General features: G+C 38.3%; 1 protein-coding gene across 15 annotated transcripts in view; it reads right to left on the reverse strand.

Moving 5' to 3' along the window:
* The window catches only part of ANKS1B (ankyrin repeat and sterile alpha motif domain containing 1B), a 1254535-nt gene that overhangs the window by 369112 nt on the left and 862653 nt on the right, over positions 1 to 22770 (reverse strand). The gene's annotated exons all lie outside the window — the stretch shown is intronic.

Raw genomic sequence — 22770 nt, forward strand, 5'->3', positions numbered from 1 at the left:
CTTCAGTTGATAAGTTCCTTTGGGGCAGGAACAGTAAACATCTCAGAATTAGAAAGCAAAAGTGACAGCAAAAACACGACAACATCAGAAAGCCAGATTCTATGTCAGAAAGTCTTAGGGGTTGTAGCTTTAGTGTTCTGCACACAACCCAGTGTCACAGGAAATACTAATTCCCTTGCTCTGGGGCATTTATTAAAAATAAAATTTTTTGGGAGGCCGAGGCGGGCGGATCACGAGGTCAGGAGATTGAGACCATCCTGGCTAATATGGTGAAACCCCATCTCTACTAAAAAATACAAAAAATTAGCCAGGCGTTGTGGTGGGTGCCTGTAGTCCCAGCTACTCGGGAGGCTGAGGCAGGAGAATAGCGTGAACCCGGGAGGCAGAGCTTGCAGTGAGCCGAGATCGTGTCACTGCCCTCCAGCCTGGGCAACAAAGTGAGACTCTGTCTCAAAAAAAAAAAACTAAAACTAAAACAAAATTTTACTTCCTACTGCCTGGTACCATATTTAATGCAGTAGAGACAGAGAGGTTAAGGAAATCAGGTATAGTCCTTGTTCTCAGGTAGTTTGTAGTTAAGGAGTGAGAGAACTGGCAGTGACCTGATTTTGAAGAGGCTGATTCAGGTCAAGACCCAATTTTGAAGCTGGTCTCCAACAAGAAGAGTGGTTTCTAGGAATATAGCTCTGCACAAGCAAATACTATCCCTTAGATAGTCTGTGACATGGAGTGAGAAACCCTCCCTGACAGATCCTTTACTAGGGATCTCTGCAAGGGCTCAGATCTCTACTTCAATAGAAATGCTTATTGGTACTATCTGAGGACGATTTTTTCCAAGAGGCACAAGGAGATCAATTACTACTGGCAGTCTAATTTGCAAGATAAAGAAATTTCCCATTATTCTAGTATCTTCACAACCACAGTCTACTTCAGCATCATCAGCCAACATCATGGCATAGTGGAAAAAAATTAGGAATAGCTAAAAAGTCACAGATTAGAAGTTCTCATAGCTGAGATGCTGCTATGTGCTTCTTGTTAAAATCCAGGGTTAGGACAAGGGTCAGAGGATTCTTGTCCTTCTACACTTGAGTGGCCTACAGCCATGTATTCTTCTAAATCATGTTTTGAATTTCGTCTTGAAAGATAATGTTTTAAGAGTGCTAAGTATAATAAAAAAAAAACAAAAAAACTTAAAAAAAAAGAGTGCTAACCCTATATACTCATACAACAGAAATAATATGTGTGATAAAGTTGGGCAAGAAGTGCTTTTAAAGTTGTCGGTTTCCAAAGGTGTCTTTTTTTAAATGGGTACTTAATAGTTATACCTATTTATGGGATATATGTGATATCTTGATACAAGCGTACAAAGTGTAATGATCAAATCAGTATCCATCATCTCAAGCATTTATCATTTCTTTGTGTAAGGAACACTCCAATTCTACTCTTTTCATCATTTTGGAATACACAAGAAATTGTTAATCATAGTTGCCTTATTGTGCTTCAAAAAAGTTGTCTTTTAGGTTGTCTTAAAATTTGGTTACTAATTGATAACACTAGTCAGAATCATGATTTATATTCTGTAGAGCATTTTTTTTTTCATTTAGCTTTCAGTTATAATACCTCACAGAATAATAAAGCCTGATAGGTTAAGTGTCTTGGTCCTGACTATCTTGAGAATAATGGTTGGAGCAAGAACTATGGTCCAGACGTCTGCTCTAGCTGCCATGTTTCCCCTCCCTACTCCATTACACCACAATGATGGATGAATGACGGATGCTGCAGCAGAAGTAATTACAGTAAACTCAGGATATAAAAACAATTAATATAGTGAAAATACATAAATTAATAATAAATATAAAATACATGCATCTTTAATATTAAGATGTAATATAATTTATAAATTAATATAGCAAATACAGTAATATCTAATGGACAGTGACCCCATCACCCCACTTTTACACCTGCCTCTAAGAGCCATTTCTTATTTTTGAAGGGGAGCAGCTACACCCTCACTCTTTGGGTTGCGGTGCCATGTAGAAGTGATGAGAATGGGAAACTGATACACTCCTGCACAGAGAAGCCAATCTGAATGCCAGATGATTAAGTAGAAACCTCCACCATGCTGCCTCAGACTTATAAATGAAGTGCAAATTAAAATGTTAGATAGACATACTCAACAGCCTGTAACATCACAAGAACTGTCTTTGGGGTATCCATTTCTATAAAAAGAAAATCTGGCATTCCTTTTTGGAACATTAGGCCAAAGTAGAGGATAATGAAAACAGAAATGCCTTATGCAGTCTTAATAATCTTTCTACTCAGAGGATTCAGTGGAAACTAGTAACTAAAAAAGATTAGCCTTGCATCAAGACCGAGCTATCCAGAAATCTCCCGGCCTGGGATGCAGATTCAGTCACTTAAGTGAGTTGTAACACAGGCTCACTTGTAGGTTTGCCACAATTTTCTTGCAGTTCAGTTCCTTCCTCTGTCAGGCTGCAATAATGAGATGAATTCCTGCAAGAAGTACTCCCAGAAAGACACAGGGAGGTCTGAGTAGATAAATAACACAGATATCTAGAGAACAGAAGTGCTAGACGAAGAGAGAAATAAACACATACAATAATTAAAACAAAGATTTTTTTAAACCATAGCGACATTACACTTATCTCAATCTTTAAAATCCAGGATATCTATATCTTTGTGTATTTCTCACTGAAACTTTCCCTGGGCCTCCCAGGAAGAACATAAAGAATAAAGAATAGGTTCATTTTCTTACAGATTAAGAGATGTGAGGCTCAAATGACCTTATCCTGGTAACATAGCTACATTACCGCAAGAGCAGCATCTTTAATCCCTATGATTCCTACTCCAGTCACTCTTTACCAGTGAACCATCAAAGTAGGTGATGATGCTGAAAGAGGTACAGAAGATTCAGCTCGTGAAGATAAGCCGAATGACAGAAAATGCACTTTGTGCAAATCTCCATGCAGTGATCACAATGCATTTTAGCCAGTGGTTCAGTTCTCTCTCTGTCCAACTAGACTATGTACCTTGAGGATAGAAACCATCTGTCCACCTAATGTCCCCAGTAGTCAGCACAGTAACTAACACATAGTAGTCAATTAATATTTGAAGAACGTATAAATGAATGAATGAAAGCATGAATGGATCTGGAAAAGTTGCCATCAGGAATTGGGGCCCTGAAGAAAGAATGGGGTTCATAAATAACATTCAGCAATCATAGTCACTGAATTGGGTACTAATATTAGTGAAAATAATAGATTAGAGACAGTAAAACCAATTATAAATAGATAAAGAAGGTAGTGTTTGTTCTGTTTTGTTTCATAAAAGATTGACGATTTTATTTATGAACACAGGATTTGAGCTAAAAAGAGAACAGATAAGAAGGTAGGTGACTAAAGAAATGGTTGCCGAGAAAAAGTATGAAACAGAGTTTAGAACAGAGAAGAGGATACAGAGATAATTGTAAAGGTGTTTGACAGAAAAAGGGAAAAGGAGAAAAGAAAAAGCTTTCAGTAGGACACTTTATGGGCATAATAGGGTTCTTCTTTAGGGCATTTCGGAAGTTGAGAGAGCAAAGATGAGAACTCGAGAGACATGGAATGGACAAAAGAGAAAGGGAGGTGAGATACATGGTACTGATCACTCACAGGGAATGAGGAAGGGAAGTTAATGGCCTCAAAGAAGTCATAGCTGTCATCGAGCAGGAAATGCCTCCTGTCACGCAGGTGGAATTAAAGCTTAAATGTGAACTGATGGTCCATCTTCAGCTTCTTTCTCTTCTCACTCTGATACCTGCCCTCAAGGTTGCTCCCTGGCTGGCCAGGGAACTCACACTGAGCTGTAGAATGTTCCCAGGCTCTGGACCTTTCTGTACTGTTATTCAACCATCAGCACTTGCCTAGCTTCTGTCCTATTCTCTCAGGATGCCTGTTTTTATTAAATGACAAAGGAAGTTAATTGGTTCATCAAGTAAAGCAATTCCTATTGTGGGCTTAGCTGGCTACTAGTTACCTTGCCTATTACATATAACAGCAGTGAAATAAACATATAGGAATGAATGGGTGGGCTTTCATTACATGCCAGGCCCTGAGCTAGATGCAGCAGAGTATGGCAGAACAGGACATGGGCTTTGGAGACAGACACACCCAAGACAGAGGTCTGGTCCATAATTTCCTAGCTATAAGCATGAGGAAGTTATCTCCTAGGGTTCTTGGATTCTTCATCTGTAAGATATGAAGAATAATTTCTTCACCCTCAATTTCCTCCTCTATGAAATGGAGATAATGTTGCCTACTTCGCAGGGTTCAAAATACATGTAAGTGATAATAATGTTATTTACTATTTATTCATTTATCCCCACTTTAAAAAGAAAAAGCTGAGGCACAGAGATGTAAGGTGTGACTAAGGTCACCCAGCTGGGAAATTCTAGAGCTGGCATTTAAATCTAGCATTTGTCTTCATGCACTTACCCAACATACTATGTCATCTTAACCAATACACTAAAGCATCATTAGATGTTTCCATCTACAGCCTCTTACAGTGGGGAAACACTTTGATATTCACCAATCTCATTTAACCATTTAACCCTCACAGCACCTCTGTGCAGTACTAACATCTTGCTTTAAGATGAGGAAAGGAAAGCTCAGAGAAGGTAACTGTGGCCAAAACTCAACATAGGCCCAGAGAAGGGAACACCAGCCAAAACTCAAAGAGCTAATTAGTGACAGAACTTGAAATTAGATGTAGGGTTTATGACCACAAATACAAATATAAGAAAGAGAGCCAACTCTGGGCCCAGAGTAGATGCCCACATCTTTACTAGTTATCTAGGTGGTATTTCTACATTGCTTTTAAAGTTCTCTGATAGCAAAGCTGAAGCCTGGCTAGGTGTTGTAAGATAGATGAGAAACTGCAAGTCAAGGTGTGAGTTCAATGAGTGGATTTTAACTCCTAACTTCAGGGGTACTGGTCAATTATCCTTTACTGAGTGGTGCTATCAGCCCACGGTAAAATAAATTAGATTTTTAAGAAGGTGCAGAATTGCCACTATAAAATCAGATAAGCCTACTGCAGTTGGGAATAAATTCTATCATAGAAATACATCTTGCCCGATATCAAAGGAAGCCAAGAAACCATGCCAAGAGTTGGATGAAAACTGACATTTTCTGCTGTGGAGACAGAAGTGGTAGCACTGATTGGAGAATTATATTTTGAAGAGTTCTAAAATATTTATCATCATTCTAGGTCATTTATTCATTTACCCTTTTAATGCTCATTTCTTTTGTGCCACTAGGTCGAGCTTAAAAGCAAAGAATGAAAATTCACTGTGTTTTTATATATTAATATGAAGCAGGAAGTTTCTCTATTGCTTGGTTTGAAAAATAAAAGCGTTTCTGAGAAATATTAGAACACTAAATGTTCTTTCAGAAACATGGCTTTTGTCATTCATAAGGATGCTGGGTGTATCTAAGTGTGTTATGAATTTGTACTTTTTTTTGTTTGATAACTTCCTGTAACTTGAAGTATTTCAAGAAGGGAAAAAGCTGATAAAAACTATTAAAATTGCCATTGCTTCACTGTATTGATTGCCCCATTATGTTTCTTTCTAGACTTGACTCAGGCATCTCCTTCTCCAGGATGCCTTTTCTGCTCTGCATTCTAATTAAGATGGCCTTCCTCTGTGCTCCAGGAGCATTTAAACAAACCACTATCCATCACTGCCCTTATCACACTGCATCGAAGCTATCTGCCCGCACATCTGTGCCCCCTGGAAGGCAATCAGGACAATAACCATGGCTTATATTCCACCTGGTGTCCTCAGCACCTGGCATGGAGCCAGAACTCAGCAAATTTTTACCAAAGAACACTGAATTTTAAAACCTGACTATAGAATGGCAGAATGCTCCTTCTGCCTCCACGAAATTCACTTTCAAGTTGAGCAATTATATTAAAAATTCCATTTTCTAATGGTATCAGAGACCTGCAAAGTTAAAGAAAAAGCAAGTCTTATTTCCAGGTCAGAACTTATTTCCCAGGTCCTCACTATTTGGCTTATATAATATTAAAAGGTATTTTTAAGAGTATAATTTCTATTTCTCAGGCTTGAAGGATACTTTTGTTGGTGTCCTCATAGCTTTCTATTTTGGCTTTGCATCCAGAGAAATGAAAGAGGCTTGACTCAGCTGCCGCTTAATACTGCACAAGCCTGAGAGAGAAGACTATTATATAAGCTAACGTGTATTTTAAGGTTTTTTTTTTTTCATAGCCAATACCTAAATGCCACCTTCCAACCTCATGAAAGTGCTGAACCCCAGTGTGTGGGAAAGCAAGGTCCCCTACACGGCTCTGTATTCGTTATAAGTATAAAAAATAAAAGCAGTTGATTAAGGGTTAGCAATTTTCTTTTCTTTCTTTACACGTACTTGTAATTCATTTAATGCAGGAAGTGGGCTGAGTTTTCTTGTTCTTTCCAATTCAACTGTCAGGGAGCTTTCTTGCCAGCCTGCTATGGTTACCATGGCAACAAGGCGATGGTGGCAGTAATATGATCTCATATGCCTTGTGTCAATAGCATCAGATCATCACGCTTGAGGATAATTTTGACAATAAGCTTCAGATATAGATTCAGGATATATTACCATTTGATTGATTTACCAGAAATACTGAGCAATTACAGCCTTAAACTTCTAATAAAAGCATGTTCACAAAGGTTAGCGTTTTTCCCTAGATGACATATTATATGGCATTCTGAAATTTGTAAATTGCTTTCATATATCTGCTTCAATTCTCATTAGGGAGGACAGATATAATCATCCCCATTTTATAGAAGAGGAAGTAAAGGCCCATGCAATGTGCTGTGTAAGGTGGCAAAAGCAACTCCACAGGGAAGCTGAAACTTCAACTTGAGGCTTCTGGCATCAGAATCACACTTTCCTCATGCCTGTGTTAAGAATTCATGGGTATTATCAAAATGTTCTTAGATGCATAGGTTAGACCCTGGAATGTCTGAATTAAAATAATGTAAATGTATCTGTGATAAATAACTACTAGTTTGAGAATACTAGTATTTTATACTTGGGTGATGCTTCATACATTTTATATCTCCCATTACACCTTCCTTTCCTAAGGCTTTTCTGATACTAGATGCACAAACAGATGCTTATCTATTTCTCCCACTGATCAACATCTTGTCTTTTTTGTTGTTGTTATTAGTGACATTTATTTTTCCATTGTGAGTTCCTTGAAAGTAGGGATCATGTTATTCATTCTTGGAAGGTCCCTGATCCTGGCACAGTATGTATGGATCTGTTATGTATCAGGTACTGTACATAATATGTACCAGGTACATAACAGATACACCATAAATGCTTGTTGCTTGTTAAACTGAACTCATCTGACACCCACAAACCCCATGAGGTAAGTACAGCTGGCATTATGATCCACTATTTTAATAAAGTGGAAATAGAGGTCATGGATATATCATGGGCAATTTAATTCTTCCCACTTCCAGCCATGTGCTCTTTCCATGTCGTCCTGTTTGCTTTATTCTTTCATTGTTTCTCTTTCATTCATTAATTCATCAAACATTTATTGGTTGCTCTTTCTATATCAAGCATTGCTACAGATAATGGGTTACAAAGATAAATAAGACACAATCCTCAGCACCAAAGGGCTCACAGATAATGCAGATAATTTTCTGCCTAGGCAAGTAGTAAAATAAAACCTTATATGGAACTTCGAGTATGCATTATATTATTTCCCAACTTTATTGGCTCTTTAAAATGTATCTTGAGAATATGTTTCAAGTCCCTCTTTAATGCAGTGTTTTAGAACTGGATAAGCCTTGAGCCATTGCCAATATAGGGTGATACTAATTCTGCATCTTCGTTTTTTCTCTTGGGCATAAAATCAGCATTTCCAACATCCCACAGAATCCCTAAACTTAACGTGTCCTAAATGAAACTCAGTATCTGACCTGAACGAATGGGAAGTGGCAGAAAGAGGCAGATGGTCAGGGTGAGATGCCAGACTCTGCCGTTTGATATGACTTTGGGTCACTTACACCATCTAGGGGTTTCTTCATTAGTATCTGGCACGAAACACAGTATTCAAAATACTTCTTAAATGTATTAATTAATGAATGAGTTGTCAAAGAGGATGAAAAATGATGACATAAAATAGGGATACCTGAAGCAGTGTTAGCATTAGTAAGTACTCAATAAACATCTTTTAAAGAGTGGACTAAATATATACGATTCAATTTCCCTTCCTGAAACATATTAAATTGCCAAGACAAAACTTCTAAGTTATCTTTATGTCTCTTTCCACATCATAGAGTCAGGTTTATTTCACCTCTGCAATGTCTTGGACTTGTGCCTTTCTCTTCATCCAATAGCATGACTTGATCCAACCCCCACCCTTTCACTAGTAGACTCTCAGAGAAGGCCCTTGACTGAACTTCCTCTCTTTCCAGGGTCTCCCATTCCACCTTACTGGCGAAACTCTTATTTTTAAAGGATAACTAGGAGTGTATAACTCTTCTGGCCAGAGATTTTGTATTGATTTGTATATTCTAATTAAGAAACTTTTTAGAATGGCAATCAAGATCCTCTAAAAGGTGATCTTTACTTATACCTATAGTCATTCCTTTCCATATACTCTAGGTTTTAGCTTCCCCTACACACACTTTTGGACTTTTAAGCTTTCTTCCTGTATTCCTAGTTAGTGGAGTAATAACAGCTTTGTAATACTTTTGCACAACACTTTGCAATTTGTAAGGAACTCATATATGTTTATAATGAAACTTTGTGATAACCTCAGAGTAGGTGGATATGATCATTTTCATTTCACCAATTAGGAAATTGAAAATCAGAGAGTTAAATCATACAGATTCTCATAACCTTTATGAGAATTCTATTGGAAAATATTTGTGTCTATGATGATTGTTTAACCATGGAATACTTGAATCAAACTCTTTAAATTAACAACTGTGACTTCAAAATGCTAACGATTGACATTTGTTCAGCTCGTTAGCCCAGAGGCTAATCATGATGCTTTTCTTCTGCATAGCAAAAGAAACTATCAACAGAGTAAACAGACAACTACAGAATGGAAGAAAATATTTGCAAACTATGCATCTGACAGAAGTCTAATATACAGCATCTATAAAGAATTTAAACAGGGTGGGCATGGTGGCTCATGCCTGTAATCTGAGCACTTTGGGAGGCGGAGGCTGGTGCATCACTTGAGGTCAGAAGTTTGAGACCAGCTTGGCCAACATAATGAAGCCCCATCTCTACTAAAAATACAAAAATTAGCTGGGCATGGTGGCATGCGCCTGCAATCCCAGCTACTCAGGAGGCTGAGGCAGAAGAATTGCTTGAACCTGGGAGATGGAGGTTGCAGTGAGCCGAGACCGTACCACTATACTCCAGCCTTGGTGACAGAGCGAGACTCTGTCTCAAAAAAAAAAAAAAAGAACTTAAATTCACAAGAAATAAACAAATAACTCCATTAAAAAGTGGCAAAGGATATAAACCGATAGTTTTCTAAAGAAGACATACATGGAGCCAAGAATCATATGAAAAAAAGCTCATTATCACTGATCATTAGAGAAAATGCAAATCAAAACCACAATAAGATACCATCTCACACCAATCAAAATGGCTATTATTAAAAAGTAAAAAAATAACAGATGCTGGTGAGGTTGCAGAGAAAAGGCAGCACTTACACACAATGGGATCGTAAATTTGTTCAACCATTGTGGAAAGCAGTATGGTAATTCCTTAAAGAGCTAAAAGCAGAACTACCATTTGACTCAGCAATCCTATTACTGGGTATATACCCAGAGGAATATAAATCATCCTCCCATAAAGACACATGCATGCAATGTTTACTGCAGCAGTATTCACAATAGCAAAAACAGAATCAACTTAAATGCCCATCAATGACAGATGGAATGAAGAAAATGTGGTAAATTTACACCATGGAATACCATGCAGCCACAAAAAAGAACAAGATCATGTCTTTTGTGGGAACATGATGGAGCTGGAGGCCATTATCCTTAGCAAACTAATGCAGGAACAGAAAACCAAATACCACATGTTCTCATTTGTAAGTGGGAGCTAAATTATGAGAACTCATGAATACAAAGAAGAGAATAACAGATACTTGGGCCTCCTTGAGGGTGATGGTTGGAGGAAGGGATAAGAGCAGAAAAAATAACTATTGGGTACTAGGCTTAGTACCTGGGTGACAAAATAATCTGTACAACAAACCCTCATGACACTAGTTTACCTATGTAACAAACCTGCATATGTACCCCACAACCTAAAATAAAAGTTAAAAAAAAATGATGTTCTTGGCTGGGTTCAGTGGCTCACACCTGTAATCCCAGCACTTTGGGAGGCTGAGGTGGGTGGATCACTTGAGGTGAGGAGTTTGAGACCAGCCTGACTAACATGGTGAAACTCTGTCTCTACTTAAAAAATACAAAATTAGCCAGCTGTGGTGGCACATGCCTGTAATCCCAGCTACTTGGGAGGCTGAGGCAGGAGAATCACTTGAACCCAGGAGGCAGAGGTTGCAGTGAGCCGAGATTGCACCATTGCACTCCAGCCTAGGCAACAAGAGCGAAACTCTGTCTCAAAAAAAAAAAAAGAAAAAAGAAAAAAAGAAAAAAAGAAAAAAAAGATGCTCTTAGGCTGGATTGCCTGTGTGGAATCCTGGCTCTACTATTTCCTAGCTGTGTGGTCTTGGATAGATTACTTAATCTCTCTGTCCTTCAATTTCCTCATCATTAAACTGGGGATACCAATAGTTTCTATTGTGTAGGATTGCTGCAAGGATTAGTGAATTTTATGTGCGTAAAGTGCTAGAATAATATCTGACACATAGCAAGCACTCCTAAATGTTGCTACCCTTAAAGACACAACCTAAGAACTTCTTTGGCTAGTCCCTGGTCTGAGAAGGAAAATCAATTCCTTCCTCATTGGTGCTACCTTGTTTGGGTCTTCTATACTGGGGACACTATAGCTGCTTCAGGGTGTTGGCTCAGGATAGATTCAGAATATCTGAATCTACTTATTGGGACCAGTCACTGAGTTTCTCTAAGCCTCATTCACCATCTGAAAACACCTGGATAATAACAGCATTTTACATCATAGGATTGTGGTGATCATTTTATTAACTAGTACATATAAGGCATCTAGTGCTTGGCATGGAGTAACTAATCAGTAAAATTTAGTGACTATTACTGTTACATAAATGTTTTGCCCATGATATTTTGACCTTCTTGGGTTAGGACCTGTCTTTTTCGTTATCTTTATGCCTATCTTTGTTGCTTCTTCACAGTAGATTTAAAAAAAATAAACATTTAAATAAAAAAGACATTTGCTTATGAGTGTCTTGGCTATATGGGCTCTTTTTTTTGTTCCATATGAAATTTAAAGTAGTTTTTTTCTAATTCTGTGAAGAAAGTCAATAGTAGCTTGATGGGGATAGCATTGAATCTATAAATTACTTTGAGCCATATAGTCATTTTCACTATATTGATTCTTCCTATCCATGAACATGGAATGCTTTTCCATTTGTTTGTGTCCTCTCTGATTTCCTTGAGCAGTGGTTTGTAGTTCTCCTTGAAGAGGTCCTTCACATCCCTTGTAACTTATATTCCTAGGTATTTTATTCTGTTTGTAGCAATTGTGAATGGGAGTTCACTCATGATTTGGCTCTCTGTTTGTCTATTATTGGTGTATAGGAATGCTTGTGATATTTGCACATTGATTTTGTATCCTGAGACTTTGCTGAAGTTGCTTATCAGTGTAAAGAGATTTTGGGCTGAGATGATGGGGTTTTCTAAATATACCATCATGTCATCTGCAAACAGACAGTTTGACTTCCTCTCTTCCTATTTGAATACCCTTCATTTCTTTGTCTTGCCTGATTGCCCTGGCCAGAACTTCCAATACTATGTTGAATAGGAGTGGTGAGAGAGGGCATCCCTGTCTTGTGCCGGTTTTCAAAAGAAATGCTTCCAGCTTTTGCCCATTCAGTATGATATTGGCAGTGGGTTTGTCATAAATAGCTCTTATTATTTTGAGATATGTTCCATCAATACCTAGTTTATTGAGCGTTTTTAATATGAAGGGGTGTTGAATTTTTTCAAAGGCCTTTTCTGTATCTACTGAGATAATCATATGGTTTTTGTCATTGGTTCTGTTTATGTGATGGATTACGTTTATTGATTTGCGTATGTTGAACCAACCTTGCATCCTAGAGAGGAAGCCGATTTGATCGTGGTGGATAAGCTTTTCGATGTGCTGCTGGATTCAGTTTGCCTGTGTTTTATTGAGGATTTTGGCCTCGATGTTCATCAGGAATATTGGCCTGAAATTTTATTTTCTTGTTGGGTCTCTGCCAGATTTTGGTATCAGGATGAGGCTGGCCTCATAAAATGAGTTAGGGAGGAGTCCCTCTTTTTCTATTGTTTGAAATAGTTTCAGAAGGAATGGTACCAGCTTCTCTTTGCACATCTGGTAGAATTCGGCTGCGAATCTGTCTGGTCCTGGGCTTGTGTTGGTTGCTAGGCTATTAATTACTGCCTCAATTTCAGAAATTGTTATTGGTCTATTCAGGGATTCAACTTCTTCCTGGTTTAGTCTTGGGAGGGTTTATGTGTACAGGGATTTATCCATTTCTTCTAGATTTTCTAGTTTATATGCATAGAGGTATTTATAGCATTTTCTGATGGTAGCTTGTATTTCTGTGGGATCAGTGGTGATATCCCCTTTTTCATTTATTTAAATGCAAAAGATTTTTCAATAAAAATGATTAAAGTAGCAGGATAGAACAATCTTTGCAGAGAAAATCCCAAACTCTAAGTGGATGGATGCTGGGACTGCATGCAAAAACGCTAAATTCTAGAGTTAAATTTGAAAATATCTATTCTTATTACAAAATATTGATCTAGTGGTTGTTGGGAAAATATAAATGTACCATATAATAAATTGGGTTTGGATTATTAAAATTCTATTACCTTGTCCACAATGGAAGCAAGAATATAAATGACTTTATAAAACTAAAAAGTTTTAAATTTTCTTCTGTACATTGGCATATCTCAGAAAGGAATGGAATTGGTTACACTGCATATGAGAACATTTTGATGCAGTATAATCTTTTATTGTGCAGCTTTATATAGCACCCTTTCCTGAAAGAGTGACTGTACAGCGCCTGGGGTTCTAAATCCAGTCGCTAACTCAAATCTTTTCACTTTCATAAAGAGGTTTTGGGAATGAAGTTAATATTCCATTTACCAAACTAAAATATAATATTATGTGCTGCAATGCTGTGAGCCCACCCACCCACCAGACTGCAGATAATCTTCTATTCATATACTCAAATTAAGTACTATGCATATTTCTAGCTCACTATCAAAAGTAACTGCACATATACACAAAGGAAGGATAGAAGAAAATGAATGAGCAGTCAAAAATGACTGCAGGCATCTTTAACAATACAAGATCAGCCATTTTTGACAAATATTTGATTTGAAATTCACTGATCTTCTATTAGGACTCAAGGGCTGGCAGGAGTAACGAATTTCCTGAGCTTCTCTTATGTATGTTCAGCAGTATTGGATCAGTTTTTGGTCTCAGGGTAACAACAATAGCAGCAAAACAGTAACAGCAACCAACATGCACTGAGTTTACTTCACACCAGCACTCAGGCAGAACTTCTGCTTCAGTAGGGTGAATAAGAGCCCCCAAAGGTATCAGATCCTAATCCCTGGAACCTGTAAATTATGCCTCACTGGGAGACAGGAACTTGCAGTTGTGATTAACTTAAGGATCCTGAGACGGGGAGATTACCATGGATTATCTGGATGGGCCCTAAATACAAACACATGTATCTTATAAAATAGATGGAACTTAGACAAAAGAGGAGGAGGCATTGTGACCACAGAGGCAGAGATTGGAGTGATGTGGGCACAAATCAAGGTATGCTGACAGCCACCAGATACTAGAAGAGGTAAGGAACATATTACCCTCTAGAGTTTCTGGAGGGTATGAGCCCCTGCTGACACCTTGATTTTGCCCAAGTGATACTTATTTTGAATTCCTGTTCTCCAAAACTTGGAGAGAAGATAAATGTTGTTTTAAGCCAGCAAGTTCATGGTAATTTGTTACAGCAGCCATGGGAAACTAAATTAAGCATCCAACCATTGAACTAATATACTAATATATTGCTGAACTTTGGTTCATTCCTTCATAAGCCTCCCAAATTCTTGATTTCTTTGTTCTGTGGGGGCTGCTGCTGGTAAGAGTAGAGCTATTAAAGCATCCTTCCATGTGAAGCATCACCTGCTGACATTTTTGCAGAATCCCTTCCATTGTCAGCCCTACCTACTTACAAGTTGAAATTGACACACAGGTGCAGTGAGTCAAGGTCTGACTTGAATGCTATGTTTTTCTCTCAGTAGATTTTCTTAAATTCAGCAAGTCCTCACTTAATGTCATGGATAAGATCTTGGAGATTGCAACTGTAATTGAAACTATGTATAAAGAAACCAATTTGACCACAGTCAAATCAATATAAACAAGAGTTCAGTTCCTATGGTATATTTCTGGTCAAAAAAAAGTAATCACCAAACTTCTAAATAAAGAAGCAAATACTTCTAATATTAAACATCAAAATAAACGGGAGCTATACATACATTTAAGAAAGATTAATGAAAAAGAAGATGATGATTTACCCAATTATTCCAGTTCAAGGTCGCCTGTCCCGGCAACTCAGGGCACCAGGTGGGAACGCACCCTGGACGGGACACCCTTCCATCGCAGGGCATACTCACACCCACATTCGCACTCACTCAGACTGGGACCATGTAGACTTGCCAATTCACCTAGCATTAGCACATCCCTGGGCCGTGGAAGGAAACCGGAGTGCCTGGAAAAATCCCATGCAGTCATGGGGAGAACAGGCAAACTCCACGCAGACAGTGACCCAGGCTGGGAGTCAATTTTTTTTCTTATCAACATCATAAGGAAACAGCATTACAGGAAATGGTGTAACTTGAGGACTTGCTCTATAGAACTACACATGCCATTATTTCAGCATGTTTCTTTTCTTGTTTGAGCTCATTCATTTGCACACTTGAATCCACCAATAATTAAAAACATCTGTGAATATAATCAATACATAAGTAATGAATTTATTGTTTCTTTGGGCCAGAAAATGTTAAGAACTTGTTATATGCAAGGCATTGGTTTAGAAACCAGATATTCAATGATAAATTCTTGACCTCACTTAAATTCTTATTGAGATGAAAAGAAATATTATCAAGTCACAAACAGTACAAAGCTGGGTGTGAAAATGCCATAAGGAGAAGATGGAGACAACGCTGACATTCAGATTTCTGGCTTAAATGACTGAAAAAATTGTGATGCCATTTACTGACATGGGAACTGCAGGAGAAGCAGCAGATTTGGGAAGAGCAGTGGATTTGAGGTCCCTGGGGGGCATCCACGTGGAAAAACAGGCCTGATGTTAAGGAGAGAGAACTTAGAGGTTTTGAAATTATCTGGGCATTGGTGATAATTAAAATCCTAGGAATGGAACTCATTGCTCCTGGACATTGCATAATGGGAGAAGAAAAGAGAGGCTTAGAAAAAGTACAGGGTTAGTAAAGCATACCGCATATTAAGAGAATGATGACTAACCTAATTTGAGATTTAAAGGGATCTGATAGGAGATAAATTAAAAGTCAGTTGGGTCTATCCAAAGAGGATGACCCTATATGCCAGCCTCCAAAATTTAGATTTCTTTTTTTTTTTGGTCATATGTATTGAGTCATAGTTAGAGGTTTTAATTTGGGGACTAGTAGGATTATAGCTATGCTTATAAGGTAAATCCAGGGTAGTGTGTAGGATGGACATTAGAGAGAAAAGACAGAGGCTGAAGAGTTGAGTTGGAATGTTAATGTGATGATCTAGAATTAGAGGTAATGAAGGCCTGAAGAACTGTTTTAACAGTGTATGTATGTAGGTATGTGTGTGTGTGTGTGTGTGTGTGTGTGTGTCTGTGTGTGTATTTTCCCCCCAAATATACTAAATAAAATTGGTCTCAACATTTCTTATCAACATTATAGGGAAACAGCATTAAAGGAAATGATGTTACTTAAGGTATTTGAGGTTTGATGTTCACTCAAACACTTTTGAGTATTTATTTCTGCATTAAAGGTCTTGCATTTCATACATACAGGTGAAAAAAGAGGAAGGCAAGATGTCAAGAGAAAAAAATGTGGCGTATGGCCTGACCCAGTTTATTTGTTGAGAACTTTGTGGAAGCAGGATCAGTAGGATGCGCTGCGATGTATCCTGGCAGTGGAGAGGAAAGTTAATAATAACCATAGCCACGGGATGAACAGTGGCTGCTCACTGAGTGTTGCTAAGGGCCATCAAGAAGTGAATGAAAAGAATTATCCTTTTGTTCCCTTTATGGAGATGCTGACAAATGAACTGAATTTAACTCAATGAACCACAAAGCCCAAGGGTAACTGTTTTCCTTTGTGGTTTGCTTATTGAAAGTCACTGCTGAGCTGATATGAGTGTTGGGGACAATGTCTTTGACCTTGGAGTTCTTAAAACCATCCTCAGACTCAATGAAGAGTTGGTAAGGTTTTAAGGAATGTCCTAGCAAAAGCACTCTGGATTCTGCAGGCAAGTGGGATAATTCCTGAAGTATTATTTTAAAAATTGTGTGAAACAGTGGAAATACACTCTTTGGAGTCAGATAGATGAGGGTTTGAGTGCCATTTCTATCACTTGGTGACCCTGAGAAAATCAGTCTCCTTAAGCCTTAGGCAAAATGGGGATAATGATCGATTTTGTGAAAATGTTAATCAAATAATGTATGGAAAAATAATATATTTGAATTTATAGATGAGACTTAATAGATAAATGTGACTGCCCTCCCATACTTAAGGTCACTAAAAATATTAATTAAGAGTATGTTGAATAGAAGAATTTGGAAAAGAAAATCAAGCTAGAGAGAATGGGAGAAATTTCTTTAAGAAACAAAACATAAAATTTTATTAGGACTATTTGATTTGCTTAATTGCAACTCTATCAAAAGCCATTTTCTGGTTTCTACATGAATCTTCAAATATTTCTAATCAGCAGTTTTTCTCTTAACTGCCACTCAGCTTTTAGTTGGATGATGCAGAGATGTAGGTGTTTCGAGTAACTAATACAATTCCCTTCTAGGGTATGTTGCAGGGTGCCTTAACTTACGGTGTATGCAAGGTAAATAACTCCTAATATGAGACAACAAACAAAATACATGTCTAATCAATTCAGAAAAATGTTTAGGAAGCTCCATAAACATGTTTTCATAAACGCATGCTGGCAGCCAACTTGCCTGGCTTTCAGAGTTGCTATAACAACCAGCAGTCCTCTCAGCAGCCTTGGCACTCTGCATTCTTACATCTTTTAATAAGAAATATCATTATCTTGTCTGGGCTCATTAGCTCAATTATTTAAAGCATGGTACTAGTAAAGCCAAGGTAGAGGGTTCAAAAGTATGCATTAGCAAGAAAATTCTATCCATGTGCCCTTTGCCAAGGCGACTTGTTCATTCATTAATTCATTTAAAAATATTTATTGAATGTCTGACATGTGCCAGGTTCTGTTCTAGGAGCTAGAAATAAATCAGCAAAATTAATATATATATATATATATATATATATATATATATATATATATATAAACATGTATATAAACCAACAAAACAACAACAAAAAAAACCAACAAAAAAACCCCAAAAAAACAAAAATAATTAAGATGCCAGTTTTAGTGATGTCTATAGTCTGGTTTGAGGGGCAAGAAGGGAGACAGATGCTGACTAAGCAACGAATTAATACACATGTAGAAATACATGTAGAATGAGAACAATGAAGACAAAGCAGGGAAAGGGGACAGGTGCTGTGTTAGGGTGAGGAGAAAGTGCCTCTTGATATGGTGACATTAGAGCAGAGATTTCGATGAATTGAATAAGAAAAGCTGTAGATAAGTCATGGAAGAATGTTTTAAACAGAAGGTTAGCAGGGCACAAGCTCTGAGGTGAGAGTGTGCTTGGCCGGATCAGGACCAGCCAGGAGACCTGTATGACTGGGGTATTAGTCAGGGTTCTCTAAAGGGACAGAACTAAGTGGACAGATGAATATATGAAGGGGAGTTTATTAAGGAGTATTGACTCACAAGATCATAAGGTGAAGTCCCACAATAGGCCACCTGCAAGCTGAGGAGCCAGGAAACCAGTCCAAGTAAGTCCCCAAACCTCAAAAGTAGGAAGGCCGATAGTGCAGCTTTCAGTCTGTGGCCTAAGGCCCGAGAGCCCCTGGCAAATCACTGGTATAAGTGCAAGAGTCCAAAAGCCAAAGGATCTGGAGTCTGATGTATGAGGGCAGGAAGCATAGTACAGGAGAAAGATGGAGGCCAGAAGACTTAGCCAGTCTAGTCCTTTCACGTTCCCCTGCCTGCTTTTATCCCAGCCACACTGGAAGTTGATTAGATGGTGCCCACCCAGATTGAGGGTGGGTCTGCCTCTCCCAACCCACTGACTCAGATGTTAATCTCCTTTGACAACACCCTCACAAACACACCCAGGAACAATACATTGCATCCTTCAACCCAATGAAGTTGACACTCAATTGTAACAATCACAATTGGAGTGGAGTGCTCAAGAGAAGAACAGAAGGTGATGAAATCAGACAGGAAGAGATGATCTGTCCATGCAGGGTCTTGGAAACCACTGTAAGGGATTTTAGATTTTATTCTGAGTGAGACAGGAAACCAATGCAGAGTTCTGAGTAAAGGGGTAATATAGTCTGACATCTACTTTAGGAAAAATTGCTTTGGATCCAGAGACTGTAGGGGCTCAAGAAGGAAAGGGGATCTGTTAGGAGGTTATTGCAATTAAACAGAGGAGAGGTGATGACAGCTTAGAGCAGGTGCCAAGGGTTTAAGAAATAATCAGACTCTGGATGTTTTTAGAGGTAGTGCCAGTGGGATTTGCTGATGAAATAAATGTGAAGTTTTTCTCTTGAGCACTAGAAAAATGAAGACAGCATTTCCGCCCTGGGGAAGACTGAAAAATAAAAGCATGCACAAACTTATTTGTGTGCATGTGTGTGTGTGTGTGTGTTTGTGTGTATGTGTGTATGTGGGTATGTGTGTAAGGGAGAATGGAGTTGTGGACACCTTAATGTTGAGATTTCTGTGAGACATCTAGGTGGATACTTTCATCTAGGCAACTAAATGTAAATAATAAAATCTCTTTATAGATTTCAGAGTTCAGGAGAGATGTCTGGGCTAAAGATACAACTGTGAGAGTCATCAGTTTATAGACGTAATGTAAGCCACGGGTCTGAATAAGGACACCTAGGAAGTAAAAATGATAGAGAATAGAACACAAAGAACTGAGCCTTTGGGTAATACAATGTTAGACTTGGGAAAGATCGGGGAGGAGCATCCAAAAGGAGAGAATGAGAAGGAATGGCCTGCAAGGTGGAAAAACCAAGAGATAATGGGGATATTGGAAGAAAATTAATTCAATATGAAGGAATTTATCAGTTAAGTCAAATGCTGATGATAGGTCATATAAAATGAGGGCTGAGAATTGACCAGTTTGGCAATGGGGAAGTCACTGATGACTGTGGTTAGATCACTTTTAGTAGGGTGGAAAAAGAGAAAACATTTCCTGTTAAAGAGAGAATAGAGGTGAAGATGGTGATTACAAGATCTTTTGGGAGGTTTTGCTATAAAGTGAGCTGAAAAATTGGACAGTAACTGGGGGTAATGTAGGGTAAACAGAATTTTAAAAATTCAAATGAGGACTTATTGTGACTTGTTTGCATGCTGATGAGGATAATCGACAGAGAGGGGAAAATTGATGATGTGCGTGAGAGCAGGGGTAGTGAAGCCTTTGAGTAGACAAGAGGGCCCACATAGTTTAAATGTGGGAAATTTCATTCATTCATTCCAAAAAGTTAAGCAAACATCTACCACGTGCCAAATACATAGCTAAGTACTAGGAACACAGAAATGAATAAAACATGGTTCCCATTATCAAAGAAGTCATTTCTTTGAGAGGGAGAATAAGCATTTTCTCTAATTAATAATTCACGTTCAATGCAGTGATGGTAATGTCAGAGAAATGTACCCAGGGCTCTTTTCTGGGCTCTTTTCATTACAGCATGCTGAATCTTGGGCTGCCATGTCATTAGAAGCCGAGATTCAAGACCTTCATTTCCATCATGCATTGACATGTTCTGGGCTGTACTACTGATGAGACTGATTTAGGCAAGAGTTCTGGGCATGAATTGGTGCTGTGGCTGCACAGATAAAGTCGAGGTGATAGATTTGAGAACTGTGTGCTAGGTAAATCAGCAATCCTGGTGACTGGTTGACTTGAAGTAAGGTAAAGAAGAGGGAGGCTCAAGGATAACTCCTAGGTTTCCCATATTTAGTTTTATCCTAGAGGCGAGGATGCTGATAAACAGATTCCTAACAGGTAGTGTGGGTGGATAAGAAGAAGAATCTGGGCCCTTTTCTTAAAAAAAATTAAGGTCTGATAAGTACCTGATACTTTCAAAAATATTTGAAAGCAGCCAGATATTTCTGTCTATAAAAAGAAAAAAAAATAGACCTGATCTCTATAGGATGTCACAAACGCTCAAAAAATAAAAGATAGGAAAGACTAATAATACAATTCTAGAACACTTTTTGATACTACCTAAGAGACTTAAGAAAAAAAAAACACCAAACCCCCAAAACACGGAGTTCTTGGTATGATGTATTTGTTTTTCCATAGACTGGTTTGAGAAATTCAGTGAAAATTAATTGGAACATGTGGTTGTCATTCACATGGTTCCAGACTTTATGGGCTTCATAAAAACATTATGAATAGTTTTTGGAGTTTTGGGAGAAGCGAACATGGCTGGTCTAGGTATCTGCTTTTAGGTTAATTCCTCTACGCAGGAAGTTTCACAGTGTCATACAGTGCTTTTCAATTTTTCCCACTCAAATGCTCCCACTATCAGAGGGATGAGAATGAGCTTCCCTGGATGGCAGAGGAAGAAAGGGGGTAGGGTAGTCTGAGGGTGTAACTCGAAGTTTCAAGTTGCAAACATAAAGTTTCTTTTTAAGTCTAGTATTTCAATTTAACAGTTTAGCAAATTTTCTGTGCAATTCCGTAAAATATCCATTTCTTTCATATAGAAATAATAGTCTCCCCCTCCCCCCACCTTACCCTGCTCTGAATCACTGAGTGAAACCTATGCATGGCGAAGATATGTCATGTTTTATCTCATGACTTTGATTGCATCCTTGTATCCTGTCACAAAGCAGGGGAAGGGGAAAGACACAGAACCAAGTTTCAGGAGGCCTGGACTCTTCTACGCCAGTTCTACATTTATTTTTTAATTTTCTTTGCACCCTACTTATTTCCAAGAGGAGTTTTGGAGTTGCTGTAAGACTTTTAGAAAATATAAATGATCTGTGCCTTGATTTCCTTATTTCTAAAAACAAAGAAGTTGCTCTACATGATCTCTATATTCCCTTCTTATCGATTAAGAGTCTACCCACTTTTGGTCCAAGCAAAATGTTAACAGGGCTAGTGGATGGTGGTACCAAATGTATACTGGTAACCGATCAATTAACATTTTGGAAAAAATGGAATATTCAGCTAAGATTTGAGTCATGATGGAAACCTTGAATTTAAAAAAAACTAACCTTGGGAGATTATTAGAACTTAGAATCCACATATTTGACATGTGCTGTAAAAAGAGGTTATTTCTTGAGAAGTAGAATTGCAACTTTCTGCTGAAAAAATATCAATCCTCCAAGGCATCCTCAGTAAGCCCACAGGCAAACTCCCACCTCAGCAGACTGAATAATTTGCCTATAAAATATCACGTTGAATTTGGGAGGCTGAATATGGTGGGAAAAGTTTCATGTAGGAGAGGACCTGCCCTGGAGATGCTCGCTGAGGTGGCAAAGGCAACTGGACTCTCAAAGTAGTCCTCCGTTTAACAACATCCCTTTCTCAGGTACTTCTCTCATCTGCCCGATTACTTTTTTTTTAAAGCCTGACAGGAATGATGCTTCCATATTCTGAGATGGTAACAATCATCTAAATAGACTGTCATCATTTATCAGCATTCACAAAGAGAAAACAGCTATGAATTTCCAGTGGGAAAAGAAACTTTAGAATCAAAAAAGCAAAAGGTACATAATGCTGTATCCAGTGAAAACTTATAAAAGTGTAATGTTCCCTTTAAACACAATACACCACCCTGAAAGGGTTGCCTCCAGTAAGGAATTGTTTTCCTCTGTGAAGGAAATCACTGGCAATACCAAATCTATAAGGAGTGCCTTAGAAACTTGGCTGCACCAAGGGCCATGTAGTTTTGGGAAAACTCAGCCTGTTTTCTTTGTCTCTAGACAAAGAATGGCCTATGTCTAATTCTACATGCAGGAGGATGCAGCAGGTGGGGCCATTTCAGGGCCAGGAAAGTGTCTCCCTTCTACTGGACTTGGATGAAACAAGAGCCAAGGAACAAATTGAGTTGCAGTAGCAGATAGAGGAGGTCCAGTCTGAGGGTAAAGCATGGTGTCCAAGTAGCATTCAGCAATGGCAGAGCATAAAGTAGATAGTTCCAACTGGTAGCCCAAGATAAAGAAGCAT

Source organism: Gorilla gorilla, chromosome 10 (assembly GCF_029281585.2).
Source record: "Gorilla gorilla gorilla isolate KB3781 chromosome 10, NHGRI_mGorGor1-v2.1_pri, whole genome shotgun sequence".
Classification (NCBI taxonomy): Eukaryota; Metazoa; Chordata; class Mammalia; order Primates; family Hominidae; genus Gorilla; species Gorilla gorilla.